Source organism: Cavia porcellus, unplaced genomic scaffold (assembly GCF_034190915.1).
Source record: "Cavia porcellus strain 051 isolate PalLab524CR breed Dunkin Hartley unplaced genomic scaffold, mCavPor4.1 scaffold_1, whole genome shotgun sequence".
Classification (NCBI taxonomy): domain Eukaryota; kingdom Metazoa; phylum Chordata; class Mammalia; order Rodentia; family Caviidae; genus Cavia; species Cavia porcellus.
In genome coordinates this window covers 237,653,872-237,669,682 of record NW_026947484.1, presented here as the reverse complement: position 1 = coordinate 237,669,682, position 15,811 = coordinate 237,653,872, and the positions used below count along the sequence as shown (strand labels likewise).

At 39.9% G+C, this 15,811-nt stretch overlaps 2 long non-coding RNA genes across 2 annotated transcripts in view; both read right to left on the bottom strand.

Moving 5' to 3' along the window:
• Positions 1-15,811, bottom strand: part of LOC134471821 (uncharacterized) — a 354,989-nt gene that overhangs the window by 32,941 nt on the left and 306,237 nt on the right. The window lies entirely within an intron of this gene.
• LOC134471819 (uncharacterized) lies at positions 1,318-12,589 on the bottom strand. The gene is made up of 2 exons (XR_010041507.1): positions 12,006-12,589; positions 1,318-9,877 (listed from the first exon to the last, which is right to left on the bottom strand). It is a non-coding gene; the product is annotated as an uncharacterized LOC134471819 (long non-coding RNA).

The following is a 15,811-nucleotide window of genomic DNA, read 5'->3' as shown; positions in this document are numbered from 1 at the left end:
ACCCACATCCTTCCAAACTTCTAGTAAATTGTGCCCACGCCCACAGTCCCTGCATTGCCAGCATCACATGGCTGCTTTCAGAGCCGCCACCTACTGGTTTCCTGAGTGGGCTTCTCTTTGGAAATCCTGCTGCCTCCTGACTGTGTAAAGGAAAACAAGAATCAAATTACACTGACATTCTAATAAACTAATCAAACTCCTTCCACCACTTGCTAACTAAGTCCGCATTACCGCCCTCTCTATGGCCACACTCACCATTCAGTGGAACTGTTCACAGGCTCATGATTGCGAGGCTGTATCATCACTATGAAAGAATAGTTAGCTTCATGCAGCATAAAGAACATCCTTAAACCATCGCACACGAAGAAAAGGGTGCCAGATACACCCTTGTCAGCCCTAATGAAAGAATATCAGACCCATTAAAAGGCTAAGGTCCAATCACCCTTCAGTGATTTTTCTTCTCATCAGCAAAAATGCTCATTAATTCTTGTATCTTTGCTTTCAGGCATGAACTACAAGATCCGAACAAAAATTTCATTTGTAATGAATACATTTTGTCAGAAGTAGAATTATGGTGATTCTCCTGATAGTGATAATAATAATAAACCCTATCATGAGAATGAAGGAATTCTCTGCTGGCTCGGCTGGCAGCAGCTCTGGAAGACCGTCAGTAACATGGTCTCATGATGCTTTAGAGCATCTCTATCATTAGTGTGGCTACAAAATCACGAGGCCGGTCTGGTAGCATCAGACTGCTACATGCATATCCAGAAAGCATACATCCATTACTGACTTCATCCAGTGCTAAGGACAGGAAGCTTTTGGGAGGGTAATTCTGCAAACCCATCTGTGAGTCTGGCTTTGCACATTTTATGAGGCTGCCTTTTCCACAATGGGATTTATTATAAAGCATCTTGGCCAAGGAGGCAGAGACCTACATAGACATCTCACAAACCAAATCCTTCAAGTCTAGGTCTTTCTAGAAAAATAGATAATAATTCCCTGTGGTTTAAGACTTAATATAGAAACCAGAACCTTCTTGGTGGGCTCTTACATTTTTCAGAAGAGAAAGATCTCAGAAATCTATATACAACAGGTAATCAACAAATTTTTTGTGAATGAATAGTTTCAACTTGGCCACTATCTAACCCTAAGGATAAATGTGCCTGTAAATTTAGATGGTTCTGTCACTCTTCCTCAATCCACTCCCAACCTCACAACACTGGAGGGGAAGGAGGAGGAAGACTTTATAAACTGCCGTCTCAACACTGGGCTGTTCACTCCCAAACCATTTAACATAAAAGAATAGACTACTACTTGTTTGAAGCTACTGTATTTAGATCTCTCATAGTCAAATACAATTCCCGCTTGACACTACCATGAATTACAATTCCCAATTTACAAATAAGACCAGTTCACAATGCTTAAGATGCTTGCCCCATATCAGACATCTAAAGAGTGTGAAGCCAGCTTTCAAAAGCTAGGTCTCTTACAGCAAAACCCTGTTCTCTTAACACGCCCACAACTGTAGTGACCATGAATCAATATGGCAATTAGAACTGTTACATCTATTAGATATTGAATAAAAAAAAGAATTCAGTTACAATAGATCAGAGAGGAAAGAAATGAGAAAGCTAGCCTATGGGAAATAGTCATGTGGAGAGTTGCCAGAGAGAGGCCAGCCAAAACAGGATTTAACACGATTGCTTATCAAATGGGCAAAGGACAGGATATGCAATTCATTCACAAGTGAAGACACATAATTAGAAGACAAATGGGGAAACCACTTTATTTATCTAGATATCATGGAATGGCAAATTAAAATTTTCTTGTGTCTTCTGGCATAAGAAAAAAAGTCAGTCCTGTATGACCTCTGGTGTCAAGAAATCCAGGACCTAATGTGCCCTGGTGAAAATATATTGTGGAAAACCCACTTGGAACTATTTGCCTATAATTATCTAGAGTCATGTAGATGCTTCTACCCTTAATCTTAATGAAAATATCTGTATATAAAGATGCAAACCACAGCAATATTCAGGACATAGAAGTTTATAATGAAGTGCCCATGAACATGAAGTTGTTCACACTGTATCACACTGTACTGAGATTTTAACATGGTTCAATCTGCAGAATGTCACACCCAATGAGCTCAAGCCCTGGTCCATCTGGTCTGGAAAACTGCACTAGATTTGTCCCTGTTTCTACCTTTGTCGTCTCCAACCCCAGCTCCATGCTGCAAAGAGAGGTCTTATGAGCACGATACTCCCATCACCTCCCCACACCCAGACACCCACTCCCTCCCCCTACGCTGCCTTAGGGTGTCCCTACCTCTTCAGTGCACTTCCCCACCTGCATCTCTAAGGTCCCTTGAATGGCCCCACTGGAGGACTCATTTCCCCTGAACTAAATCAGTTAGGAACCCACCCACTCTTTAAATAAAATCCATGACTCAGTGACTTGCTTGAGCTGTAGCACCTCCCTGGAATTTCCTCCCTCTGTCTCTACTTGTTAAAGCCCTGGACTTTTCACAGTCTAAAAACGTTAACTTCATTTGTACATCTGTGTATGAGTGGGACCTTATCTGTTTGATAAGCACCAGTTTGCCTTCAAAACTGAGCTGCTTTTTTGCCCTCTGTGAAGATTTTCTTGCTTTTCCAACCTCTATTTCAGGATGGAACTGACAATATTTTTCTTAGTGCTTCCAGTGAAGCTGTGAGACATTTGTCGCAGCTCCTGTCATTTCTTATTGCATACATTAAATTCCTTGATGTCACATCATCATAGCCAATCCTATGTGTGTCTTCATGCTTGGTATATTCTAACCACTATACTATTTCGCATTTGAAATCTGTATTTCAACAAAAGTTTACAACTCTAAGAATGCATTTTGTTGTTATTCTCAGTGTAACAGATGGAAATTAAGGTTCAGAGAAGTTAAGTAACTTGATCCAAGTTAAGTAAGAAAGAGAGTGGACAAGCCCAGAATTAAACCCTAGTCTTCTTGATCCCAGCTGTGTAACATATCTCATCTGTCACATGCCCTTTTTCATAGTAGCTGACACACAGTAGGTACTCAATAATTGTGAGAAACAATACAGTTATATGGCAGTAAGACTGATTTATAACATGAGATATAAAATGAAAAAGCAGAATGTAAAAATAAAATCATTCTGGAAACTCTGATTTAGTTTTTAAAAAACTATACCTAAAAATTCCATTTAACCTAACGATTCCCTTTTTAGGCATCTTCCCTAAAGAATAAAATACATCGTATTACAGTGATACATGCATATCTGTGTTTAGCACCGCAACTCAGACTAGTTAAATCTTGGAAGCAATCTATATGTTCATCAACAGATGAATAGATAAAGAAAATGTGGTATTCCCAAAGATTTTAAGGGAAGAGACAATATGGTAACTACTATTATGTCGAGATTTTCTTGTGGTGAAACACTATTCTGCTTAAATGGCTACGTTTTGACCTGCGCTGTTTTGTTGCTATGCCCTCTTTTTTATCTCAATCTCCTTTTTATTATCTACTTTTTCATTTTTATCCTTTTAATTAAGGGAAAAATAAATAAAAAATAGCAGGATATATTATAGTAATCCACTTTGATTTCCTATTAACTTGATTTGAAACTCTGTATTGCTCTCACCATCTTGTTTTGACTGATTTTCCTCTATTCTGTTATGCTTGATAGTACCAAGTTTGAAAGTAGAGGCAACAACTATGAAGACAATAAGATTCATTGTGACGCCCATTCTGGTTGACTATTATCTTCTTTTGAAGTCCTCTAATGTCTCCAATGTTTTGGTTTTATTGGTCTTATTCTTTACTGTTTTGTTCAATTTTATTATAACTGATGATATAGGCAATTCTTTTTAAGATAACAAGAGGCATTATGGTAACCATTGTGGATCACCTTGTATTTTGTTTTTACATTATGTATTATGTCCATCCTTTTGATTTGACTGACTCTGTCCTGGTGTGTCACATTTGGTTTTACTTTCTTAAAAAAAAAAGTAATAAGAACTGTGGGAGTAATGAAACCCAAATTTGTAATTGTCATTGTACAAAAGAAAGGAAAAGAAAATTCTCTAAAAGATATAACTGCATATATATTTAAGTGTATAAGATAGATAACCATATTACTGAGTTTTATTGGATCATTGAACAAAACTGTTTGCAGTCTCACTGTTTGAAAGTCCCCTCTATATGCTTTAATTTTGTAACTTCAACAACTATTTCTAAGATGACAATATGTAATTAACTAGTGATTTCCTACTGTTTATTTTTTCTGGAATTCTGTATAACTTGTACCCTTTTTTCTGTTTTTTTTCTCCTTAAATAAAATTTTAAAAAGAAAAGAAAATGTGGTATTTACATAAAATAGAATACCAGCCTGCCATAAAGATCAACTTATTTGTATGAAAACGCACATACGTCATGACCATAATATTGTGAAATAGGAAACCTAAATTATAAAGTGCAAATAAAAGATAGATAACAATAAGTAGGAGACAAATCTTTCTCAAATGGGAAAGGAATTAAGAGATGGATGGAGTCAGGAGAGAAAGGGATAGAAAAAGGAATTAAAATGTGTTATGTACATGTACCAATCCCACATAAGGAATGCAAGCATTATGTTCTTCAAACACGTGCTAATTAAAACATATCTGCGCACTGTTCACAGCCTAATGCAATGACCTGTGCATGTTTGACAAAGACTAGATGGGACTCAGGCAACGATTTGTTAGAGACACAGAAGTGTGGCAGTTTGGAAATTGATTTTCCCCCAGTGCAGGATGTGTAAATTGGTTACCACCACTTGGTTCATAAAAGGTGAGCTCAGCTCTGTTCCACCACTGGAAATCCTGCCACACGAGTGTGTTGACTGACTAGAGAAGCCCGGCAGCCAGAGGTCCTATCTGAGCTACAGAATTGGGCCTGCTGGACAGCAGCCAGACAAATAAGGTAAATAGGGAGGAGAAGAAATGCCAGCTGCCTTTGGGGCTGAACTGATAAATGTAAGAAAACTTAAACAAAATTTTAATTCTGTGTTAAAAAAAAAAAATGAAGACCATAACTCCTCAGTACCATGCCAGAGAAATCAATTAAAGATAAATCTCTGAACAAGCACTGCACTGAGTGAAAAGAGCCAGAAGAGAGGGCAAGAGAGGAAAAGGAAACAAGAAAGAGAAGAAAAATGAAAAAGAAGAGATGAAAAACAAGAAAAAAGGAAGTCATTGAACAGCAAAAAGAAAATTAAAGCTCTAGTACATTTAACCATTGGTTTTCATTTTTTTATTTAAAGAAAGAAAAAAAAGAAAGGAAATAAAATTTTAAAAAAACAGTGAAAGGGTACAAATAATACAGAATTTCAAGGAAAAAGATACAGTAAGATATCACTAGTTAATAGGTTACATATTGTCATCTTTGAAATAGTTGTCCAAATTATAAAATTAAAGCATATAAAGTGAACATTCATACAATGAGATTGCAGACAGTGCCGATCAATGATCCAACAAAAGTTCAATAATATGGATTTCCATCCTACACACTCAAACATACATGCAGTTATATCCCTTAGACCACCTTCTTTTCCTCTCTTTTTAATAACAATTACATTTTTTGGGTTTTTTACTCCCACAATTCTTATTATTTTTTTGGAGAGAATAAAACTAACGTGGCTAAACAAAACAGAGTCAGTTAGAACAAAAGGATGGGCATAGTGCACAATGGAAAAATAGAATATCAGGTGATCTAAAATGGTTACCATTGTGCCTCTTGCTATTTTTTTAAAAAGTTGCCTATATCGTCAGGTATAATGGAATTGATCAAAACAGTACAGAACAAAACCAATAAAACCTACACTGGAGACCTTACAGGATTTCAAAAAGAAGATAATAGTCAAACCATAATGGGCATCTTAGTGAATCTTACTGCCTTCAAAGTGGTTGCCTATACCCTCAAATTTGATACTATCAAACAAAATAGAATATAGTAAAATCTGACAGAACAAAATGGGGAGAGCAATAGTGGGGATCATATCAGGTTAACAGGAAAACAAAAAAGTTACTATAATATATTCCGCTATTTTTTAATTTAGTTTTCCCTTAATTGAAAAAAAATGTAAGAAAAATAGATTAATTTTTTAAAAGGGTGGGATTGAGGTAAAAGAGGACATTGTATTAGAACAACACCGGTCAGAACCGAACAATTTAAGCATCATTGTGTTTCACCCCCAGATAATCTAACATAATAGTAGTCACCATAGTGCCTCCTTCCTTGAATTATTTGAGTATAACTTCATATACTATAGCACCAAGCATATCAAGTCAGTCTGAAGCTATTCAAGAGAATGAAGAAATTACAGGGTATTTAGAACCAGTTAACAGAAAACGAACAATAGTTTCTATATTATCTCTTTGCCTATAAAAAATTTTGTTTATATTATCCCATATAGTAAAATACCATTGGTTTTCTTAAGAATCTCACCCTAAAATTTTGCATTTCAGAAATTTCTGTTGTTTAATTCCAGCTGAGACCAGGAGAAATTATTGTGCCTTTAAAAGCAAAGAGATTTCAAGAGGAGGAGACTCTTTGGAAATGTGTAGGAAGGGGCTCAATAAATGTTTATGGATAAACCATTAAAAGGAAGTGTCTTGTTTGTAGAGTTTTAGTTTCCGGTACACATCTTTCATGGCCTGTCATAATTGAGGATACCTACTCTCAAGGGACAGACCTACATTTCAGTTAATTTCCTATTAAACAAGGTAAAAATCGCAAGTCAGCAAGAAGTAGAGATAAGCTATACAATTTCCCTCACTTTATGTCTCCTATCACATGCAGAGCCTAGCAGCACAGAATTCACCAGGGCTGCTCCTGCTTTCTGCCTAAGGATGACTGGCGAGGGGAAATCTTCTCAAGTCCACCCAGCCTGGGGTTTGTGAGTTCAGAATGTGACGGGTTCAGTTCAGAGGCAGAATTTGCTTCCTGCAGATTCAAGTCAGAGGAAACTAAAACCATGATGCTACCTTACATAATGGCTCTGAGGACCTGCCTGGTTTCCGGAGGAGTAAGCGCACATTTGCACCCAATACTTAGGACCCCAAGGGTCAGGGCTCTTTATATGTTCAATGAATTATAAAAATGAAGCATCCATGATTGCTAAGCAAAGAGCATTTTTAAGGAAGAAATTTGGGATCATTCATCATCATCTTGTGAGAAAGTGTAACTGTGGAAGATCTTACATCTCAGGGGAGGGACACACACAGCTCTGCCTTTAGTACTTAGAAAAAACCTAGGGCTGAGGATGTAGCTCAGCTGTACATTTGCCTGGCATGTGCAAATCACAAAATAAATGAATTAATCAATCAAATAGATAACGCCCCTGTACAGTACTTTAATCCTATTTTATTCTATGAGCAGGAAAACGTTGTTCCTTAGAGGCCCCATTCCATGGGTGGATTTTCCCCAACGGAAAAGGAAGGAATAGGCACAAAAGGGTGGTTTGGGTGGCGTTGATTCAGGCTCATTTGGGCTGCTCCTGCTCGGAGACCCTGTGTGGGGGCTGGCCACATGCACCCCTTTGCAAACCCAAGGGGAGAGCTCAGCTTTATCTTTGCAATCAGAGGCTGACTCCCTCCTCCCACCCACCAGCACAGTGGTCTCCCCCTTCCCTCACTTTAGGAAATCAACAAGAAAAACAACACTTCCTAAATAAGAGATTCATTTCTCATCCAAATAGAACCTTCTTTTATGTAACTACACAGAAGCTTCCTCACTGAAGCACCAAGTTCAAACGCAGCTATAAGTAAAAAGAATTTGCTCTTATCATAAATAAAAGATTGTATATGTGAACTTATTTGCAGTAAAATCTTACAATAAAAATATAATTTATATCCTAGTTTCTCCTGGGTATTTTATGTAATACCCCAGTAAAATATTTCCATTTTATAGCATGTACCTATTAGAACCATTCCTTATAAAACTGTCGGCATAAAATAAAACACAAAAACTTAGAAAAAAAAGCAGAGGAAAAGAAAATATATCAAAAAGAGGTGATGAAAGGCAACAGGAGGATGCTTGCGAAAATTCTTCCAGTGAGATATAAATAACAGTAATAAAGAGGCGGTAGAAGGTGCTGATAATTAATGAGGATATTTTAAGGTGAGAAATACTTAAATCCTCCCTAGGATGTCACTCTTGCCTTCGTGCTAGCAAGGAATTCTATCATAGTAACATTTTGAGTCAGGATCCTACTAGTGATGTAGGATGTCTTTACAAAATAAGTCGGATTTTAAAAACTGTCCTGGAAATGTCAAATATTGTCTGCAAAAATACTGCCGGATGTTTGACTGGCATTTCCTCGCACACATATCCAGATAGATGCTCCTCCCACCTGTAGGCGGGGTTGCAGCTCCTTGACTAGGGACCCGGTGCACCAGCTAGTTAGATCTAACATTTCTGTTAGGAATAGTTGTATGTATTTTTAAATGATTTAAAATTCACAGGAAACTTTTGAGTAGGAAAAAAAAATAGATACCCTTCCAGATTCTATAGCTGTTCATGTTTTATCACATCCTCTTTCTCTGTCCTTCTCTTTCTCAAATGTGTGTGTAATTGGTCATTTGGGAGTAAACTGCAAATATATTAACGCTCATTTACTCCTAAAACTATGGTGTATACTTTTGGGCATTCTGTTTCATAACTAGAGTAAAATAATCAAATCAGGAAAATAATATTTACTATTATCTCCTCTATACATATTACTCAAATATTATTAATTGTCCCAATAATATCCCTTATGGAAAAGAAAAGTAGAGAAATAAGAAAACAAGAAAAAATAATAATTCTCATCCAGGATTCAACCCAGGACCACAAATTGTATTTTCAGTTGTCACACCTCTGCCATTCCCTGCCATTTAGACTTCTGCCTCGGTCTGTGTTTCAGCCTTCACAAGTCTGGGAAGGGAAAGCCAGTTATTTTGTAGGATAGCTTGATTCTGTCTGCTGTTTCCTCATAGTTCTGGTCAGGTCACCGTTACAGGGTAATGACCACAGTGTGACGCATCTTCCCAAGTGCACTGTATTAGGAGGGGGTACTAAAACTTATCTTGTAAATGGTGAGAGCTTTGATCACTAGGCAAAAGTGATATCACTCATAAATTACTTTTTCCCCTTTTTAATAGCTGCAACTATTTTGAGATTAAGCAGATTTCCAGTTGCCCATCAAATTTTCTCCCAACAGTTTCAACATCTGTTGATGATTCTTGACCAAGTTAATTATTACTATGACGGTTGCCCAAAGAGAAGAGATGCCATGCTCTGTGGAAGGAAGATGTGTAAGAGTCTCTGCAGAATTAGAGGACTTAAAGTAGTATTCATTTTATCTATAATCGGGTAAAGGTCAACAAAACTGTCCCAGTTAATGAGAGTATATAGAACCTAGAATACATTTTCTGTGCATCAGTATTCTCAGTGGAAGGATGAAGTTTTATTGCCACCAAAAAGGCCATACGTTTTAAAAAGTCAAAAAACAAAACAAAACAAAAATACACTGCACCACATACTTTCCTTTAAGAGAAATTAACCTCCAGGTTAGAAAGTGAAATGGTTGTTTTTCTCCAAAATAATTGTTCTGTTTTTCTGGAGAGATGATTTGGATTGTGTAACAACCCAGTTGCTTTTCTTTTGATAGCACCTGCTATAAAATGTGTCCAAGCCACCGCGGTAGGTCTTTAAAGTTTCAAGTTTTGGTCTCATTCCCGGAGAATCTCATGTGTCCAGTTAGCTCTTCCCTTTCTTCTTTTGTTCTAACTTCTTATTTATGCGTCGTGATTTATTAAGTAGTTTTGTAGCCAACTTGAAACTCTGTGGAATAAGCAAAGCACATGAGCCAATGGAAGTGTTCCGAAGTCCAGTTTCTCATTCGCCAATGCTGTCTTATTTGTCTCATCTGACGTGACATTTTTGGAGAAAGTGAGGAGGAAAAGAACATACAAAAACTCTAAATCAGTGTCACGAGTTTGTCCAGTGACTTCACAGTCACCGGGATTCTAAAATACTGATACCATTATGTGTCCCTTAAATGAGTCCTTCTTGGTGTAGGTGAAAGAATATTGGACCAGGCATCTGGAGGCCCATGCATGGCGTGCCTTTGCCTTTGTTAGAAGCGGGTATGTGGTCATGGATAACCCACTTCGGTTCTCTGAGCTCTCACATCATCATCCAAAGCTGGGAATATAAGCATCTGAATTACTTAACTTGTTGGAAAATTTAATATCAAAATAGCTCAGCAGGAGAGTGCTTGCCTATATGCACCAAGCCCTAGGTTTAATCTCCTATACCACAGAAACACCCCAAAAAACAAAGTGTCCCATGTTCTTCCAAGATCCAAGGATGCCTTCTCATCTTACTGTTCATAAGATAATCAGACACTGAAGAGAAAAATCACAATTAATTTAATTTCAGATAAGGGTAAATTCTACAAAAACCAAATGGAATGAGGGATTCAAAAATGAAGGAAGCTTGGGTTGCTTTAGAAAGGATGACCGAAGATAGCCTGGGCGAAGAGGGTCTATGGGCTGCGGATTTAGCTCAGTGGCATAAGCGCCTGCCTTGCAAGCAGGCAGTCATGAGTTCGATCCCCGTATCAATAAAAAGGAAAAAGACAAAAAAAAAAAAAAAAAAAAAAAAAAAAGGAGGGTCTATGAATCAAAGACCCAAACGATGGAGAGAAAGTTACCATAGGCTCAGGCTCCGCGGTCTGGTGTGTTCAAGCTAACAGCAAGAGGTTGGCCCGGCTCAGGGAACCAGCACGAGCAGTGGTGCAGGTGGCAGGATGGAGCAGCGGGAAGGGGCAGCTCTGCCAGCCCATCTCTGGCCTTCGCATGCAAAGCGCAAGCCGGGCACAGCCGCAAGCTTCTGTGCACCTTCAGGATCTGCTCACCCACACGCTGCAGCTGCCGAACCCTTCTGAACCGCACAGTTTTCCCATACACAAAACAGAATGAAGAGCATCAGGTACTTGGAAAAAGTCATCCTGAGAATCAGCCAAGCCATGTTTAGCACCATGCCTGACACAAGGGAGCTCTCAAGAGGCACTGGCTATAGTTCTCTCGTCTACTCTGACTACGCCATCACTCCAACATCGATGGGCCCTAACAGAATAAACTGCATGACTCAGGGTTAAAGAAAACTCTATAAAACTTTTTGATATGGACTACCAGTAAGCTCCAAAAGAAAGCAAAGAATCTGTCTGCTTTAATACCCAGCACCTAGCACCCAGGTGCACACAGTAGGTGCTTAGCAAGAGCCCGAGTAAATGTCTGTGAAAGGCAACTCCTGACAGTCATAGCAAGCCAACCGAAAATGCAGGGTCCCCTGTGCCCAGCTCTATATAAAATTCACGATGGGCACAACTTGTAGTGCAAGCTATGTGAAATGTTTCCCGATCATTCTAACATATGCAGACGCATGCTCACCTTAAGTAATGTGTGTCTCAGGAGTGAGTCCCTGGATCTGCCATAGTAGCTGATTTTTATCAACAATTAGGTAAAGAGGCATTTGTTTGATTACTCGCCCAATTTCTGAACAAATGGCTCCTCAGCCAACCATTGCAAATACCTCTCCCCCACCGCTAGCACTTTGGAGTTCAGACTTCTCATTCCGATCATGCTAGGAATGTAATCAAGGCCCTCTGTGGAGATAAGTTAATTATCTCCTCAGGCTATGAGCAAACACGTGGGTTTGGTTTCTGACCATGTTGCCTAATGAGAGGACACCCCAGAGGAGCTGGGAAGCTTGTCAGCTACCACCCCAATGCCCTTTATGGCATACAGGAGTCATGATCCTAAACGATGTCACCCTCTGTGTCCCTGGTCCCCCACTGCACCTGCTTCTGGCATTGCAGGGCTGGACACAGACGTTGGCTCCCTCTTGTCACTTGCAGCCAGCCCACCCATGCCCACCTTGCCCGGGCAGGCTCCAAAAAACTCACCTGGCACCATCCTCAGCTGGAGCAGGTCACCCAGCCCAAGATGCCCCTCCAGAAAGCTGCTCTGCCTCCTCTGAGTCTCCCGAGAGAGATAAGAGAGGAAAGCAGCTTTTCTGTCCTCCATCATCAGGCTGCCAGGGACAGCAGGACCCAAAGACTCAAACCGAAATCACCTGCCTATCTCCATGTTTTAAACTTCAGCTTTAATCCAGCTCAGAGTGGGATTAGCTGCCTCAGAGACTGCTAATTGCCAGATGGCCGCTGATAGCCGAAGGCAGAAGCAAGTGTGTCACAGCCTGTCATGGAGCTTTAGAGACTCAGACCTGAGCAGGAGCCAAGAGGGGCAGGCCAAGCCTTCGTGTTCTTAGTGCAGCAAGGGGGAAACTGAGGCCCAGAGGGCACAGCTGCTGGCTCGCTTCTCCACAGGGAGTTGCAGAGTTGCCTGGGAACTTTCTGCAGGCTGTGTTTGAATGGGGACCAGAAAGATCGGGGCACTGACAGCCATCAGCTCACCCCTCACTGATCATGCCTGGCTGCCCCAGAAAGAGGCAAAAGCCAGAGGAAAGAAAGCTACCTTATTAAATGCTGCCTCTATTCCAGACCGGGCGTCAGCAGCTTTCATGTGTAATACCTGGGTTCCTGGCCTCCATCTGACCCTGCGTGTGATCTTGGATAAATCTCTCCTCCTCTAAAGGGGACTTAATACCTTGTATGCAGATCGAGAAGAGTAGCCTGGATAATCTCTAAAATAGTGGTTCTCTTCTTTAATGTGCACTGGAATACCTTGGAGGACTTGTTAAAACACAGACTGCTGAGCCCCAGCCTCCTTCTTGGTCCAGGAGGTGTGGAAGGGGACCTGAGAATTTGCATTTCAAACATGCTCCCAAGTGAAGCTGCTGTTCCATCAAGGATCGCATTTAAAGGGGTACTGCTCCAAGATGCAGCCACCATCTCCAAAGTTAAATGGCATCGGTGAGTCAATGAACTCTACACACACACACAGACACACACACACACATATACACACACATACACGTGAACATGTGTGTGCTTCTACAAAGTGTAGAAAAAACCCCAAGCTGCTAACTCAGTTCCAGTGAATCCGAGCCTGCAGGTCTTCCTAAACTCCAGAACAGGAGCACGTTGCAAGCCAAATATAAACTCAAAGATTTTTATCCTGTGGTTTAAACCCTTTCCTTACAAAAAATCAAGCACCATTGCATGCTCAGGGTGCCAACAGTCTAAATGAGAGAAGTTCATTAACATAGCCCCACTCGAAGAGTGTCCTGGAAAGTAGCTTGGCTCTGGGAGAGCCGGACAGTTGCTATGCTCCCTGTGAGGACTGTGGCCACCACTGAGATGAAAACACACCAGAGGCATTCGCCTGATAGCATTCTTGGGGCAGGTCAGGAGTCTCTACCTCTACACTAACACACAGCACCCACAGCACCGCCAACCTCCTGAGACCCTTGCAGATTGTTTCCAGGAAACATCTCAAATATCCATTGGCCCAAACAAAGAGAGCAGAAAATTTGCATATATATTGTAAAGACAGAAAGAAATCTTGGGGTGGCCCCACTTGAGAGTGCTTGACTCCTGTATAAACTATATTCAAGATCCAAGCAGTCAAGACCTAACCTACCTGGGATAGGTCTCATGGGTGTTGTAGGAGGGAATCCCAAGAGAGGAAAGCTACTGAGACCCGCAGCCTCTGCTTCTTGGAGAAGACGTGTGGAGGCTGAAGTCTAGGAAAGGCTGGACTGGGCATTGACCATGGCCTCTGTCTTACGGGTGGACCCACTGTCACTGTACAAGAGTGAGGGCATGGCTGATGACGACATAGACCGGATGTTACCAAAGATAAAGGCTTCTTCCTGAAGCCACACAGTGCCCACAGGACTCGAGGGGGCCTAGCGCCACCATCTCTGGCCCAGAGTATCATCTCTCCCTTGCCTTCATCTTCAGCTCTTCCCACCTGCCTTTCTGGTAAACACAGGAAGAATTTTCACAAAGGTGTAGCACAATCTAATTGTTACAAACGTGATCACAAAGCATAATGCCAGTGTCATAGCTAAGACTCCCAGCAGAATATACATAATGTAAAAATCAATGTATAGATAAGAAACAGTAAAAAGTAAATTTCTCAACACACAACCTTTGAATGGGATTGAGGTCAGGTACAGGGTGAAGAGAGAGAATTGGAAAAAAAACGTAAATAAAGAGAGTTGACAGATACTTAGTATGATAAGAACTTATACATGGTTAGTTTATTTTTAACAATTAATAGAATGTTCAAAGGCTTATATTACATACAAAATTACAGCAAGGAAATCAGAAAATACTGACCATATGGGAAAAAGAGAACTACAGAACAACTATACCACCTTCCAACAGGAGGCAAAATGAAGACAAAACACTTTTCTAGCCAACCAAAACAAAACAAATGCACTGCACAGTGTTATGGATGCATTTAATATCTCAAACTGCACACTTAAAAATTAAGATGCTAAATTTTACATTATGCATATTTTACCATAATAAAAAAGTTGTTTTTTTTTAAATATATGCTAGAATAGGGATAAATGTCCCAACATTGTGCTAAGTATAAGAAGCTGAACACAAAGGTCACATACTCCAGGATGCTGTTTCTATGAAATGTTCACAGCGGCAAATCCACAGAGACAAAGGCGGTTGACGACTGCCAGGCTGGGCAGGAAGGGGATGTGGGGAAGAAGTTACGGAGCAAACTGTGTTATTCTGCTGTCAAATGGAAGTGGTTGCAGATAGATAGAGATGGTTAAGGTCCTACAGTGTCAGGGCCCCACACTTTACTGAATGGCTGGTTCACTTTAAAATAATCGATTTTATGTTGTGCAGATTTCTCCTCAATACATTTGTTTAAAAGAAAAAACCACAGCCACCCCCAAAGCCACGGCTCATTTAATGGCACAGCGTGGTGTGGTATCATCTCCCTCCTTTTTTACGAGGGGAAGGACTGCCATCCAAGGGGAGGACTCAACAAACAGGAAGCCAGTGAGCAACCCAGCTTTGGGAATGACAGGAGGAGAGGGGGTCAGAGAAAAGGGTGGGGACACTGGTCCCGGACAACCGCATAACCAGCCTGTAAATGAGACCAAAGCAATCCTCAGAGAGAAATTCTGAATAAAAATTCTTGACAACTTCATTCCTTCCATGAGGAAGGAACCAACCATTTGTACCTCAAGGAATCCTAAAAAGTCACTGTGATGCAAAGAAATACAGCATACTTTTAAATATGCTGTGCTAGGTGAAAGTTTCATAGTCTCAGGAGGAACAATACTTGACTCATAATTTTGAAATTTCTGATTTACAAATTTAAAATTTAGAATTCCAAATCCTTGACAAGCACAATTATTTTTAATTTTAAAGGCAAAATAGAGAAAAAAGATAGAAATGATACAGAATTTCAAAAAAGAAAAAAGAAGTAGGAAATTAATGCTAGCTAATATATTGCACATTGTGACCTTAGAACTAATTGTTCAGGTTACAGAATCTAGATACAAAAGTGATCAACCAGACAATGACTGCATAAACTGTTATTTTTGATAAACTAAGAGAGATTAATAGGATAGTTATCTAGCATACTATACAGACATAAACTTACATATGTTTACCAACATCCATATAATGTTTTCTTTCTTTCCTTCCTGTTTTCCTTCTCCCATCCTGTAGTTCTGTCCTTTGGGGCACTGTCTTTCCCTTTCATTATTACAATATCTACTGTATATTTTGGATCTTATCACTCTTTCAGATAAAGCACTTGAAGATGA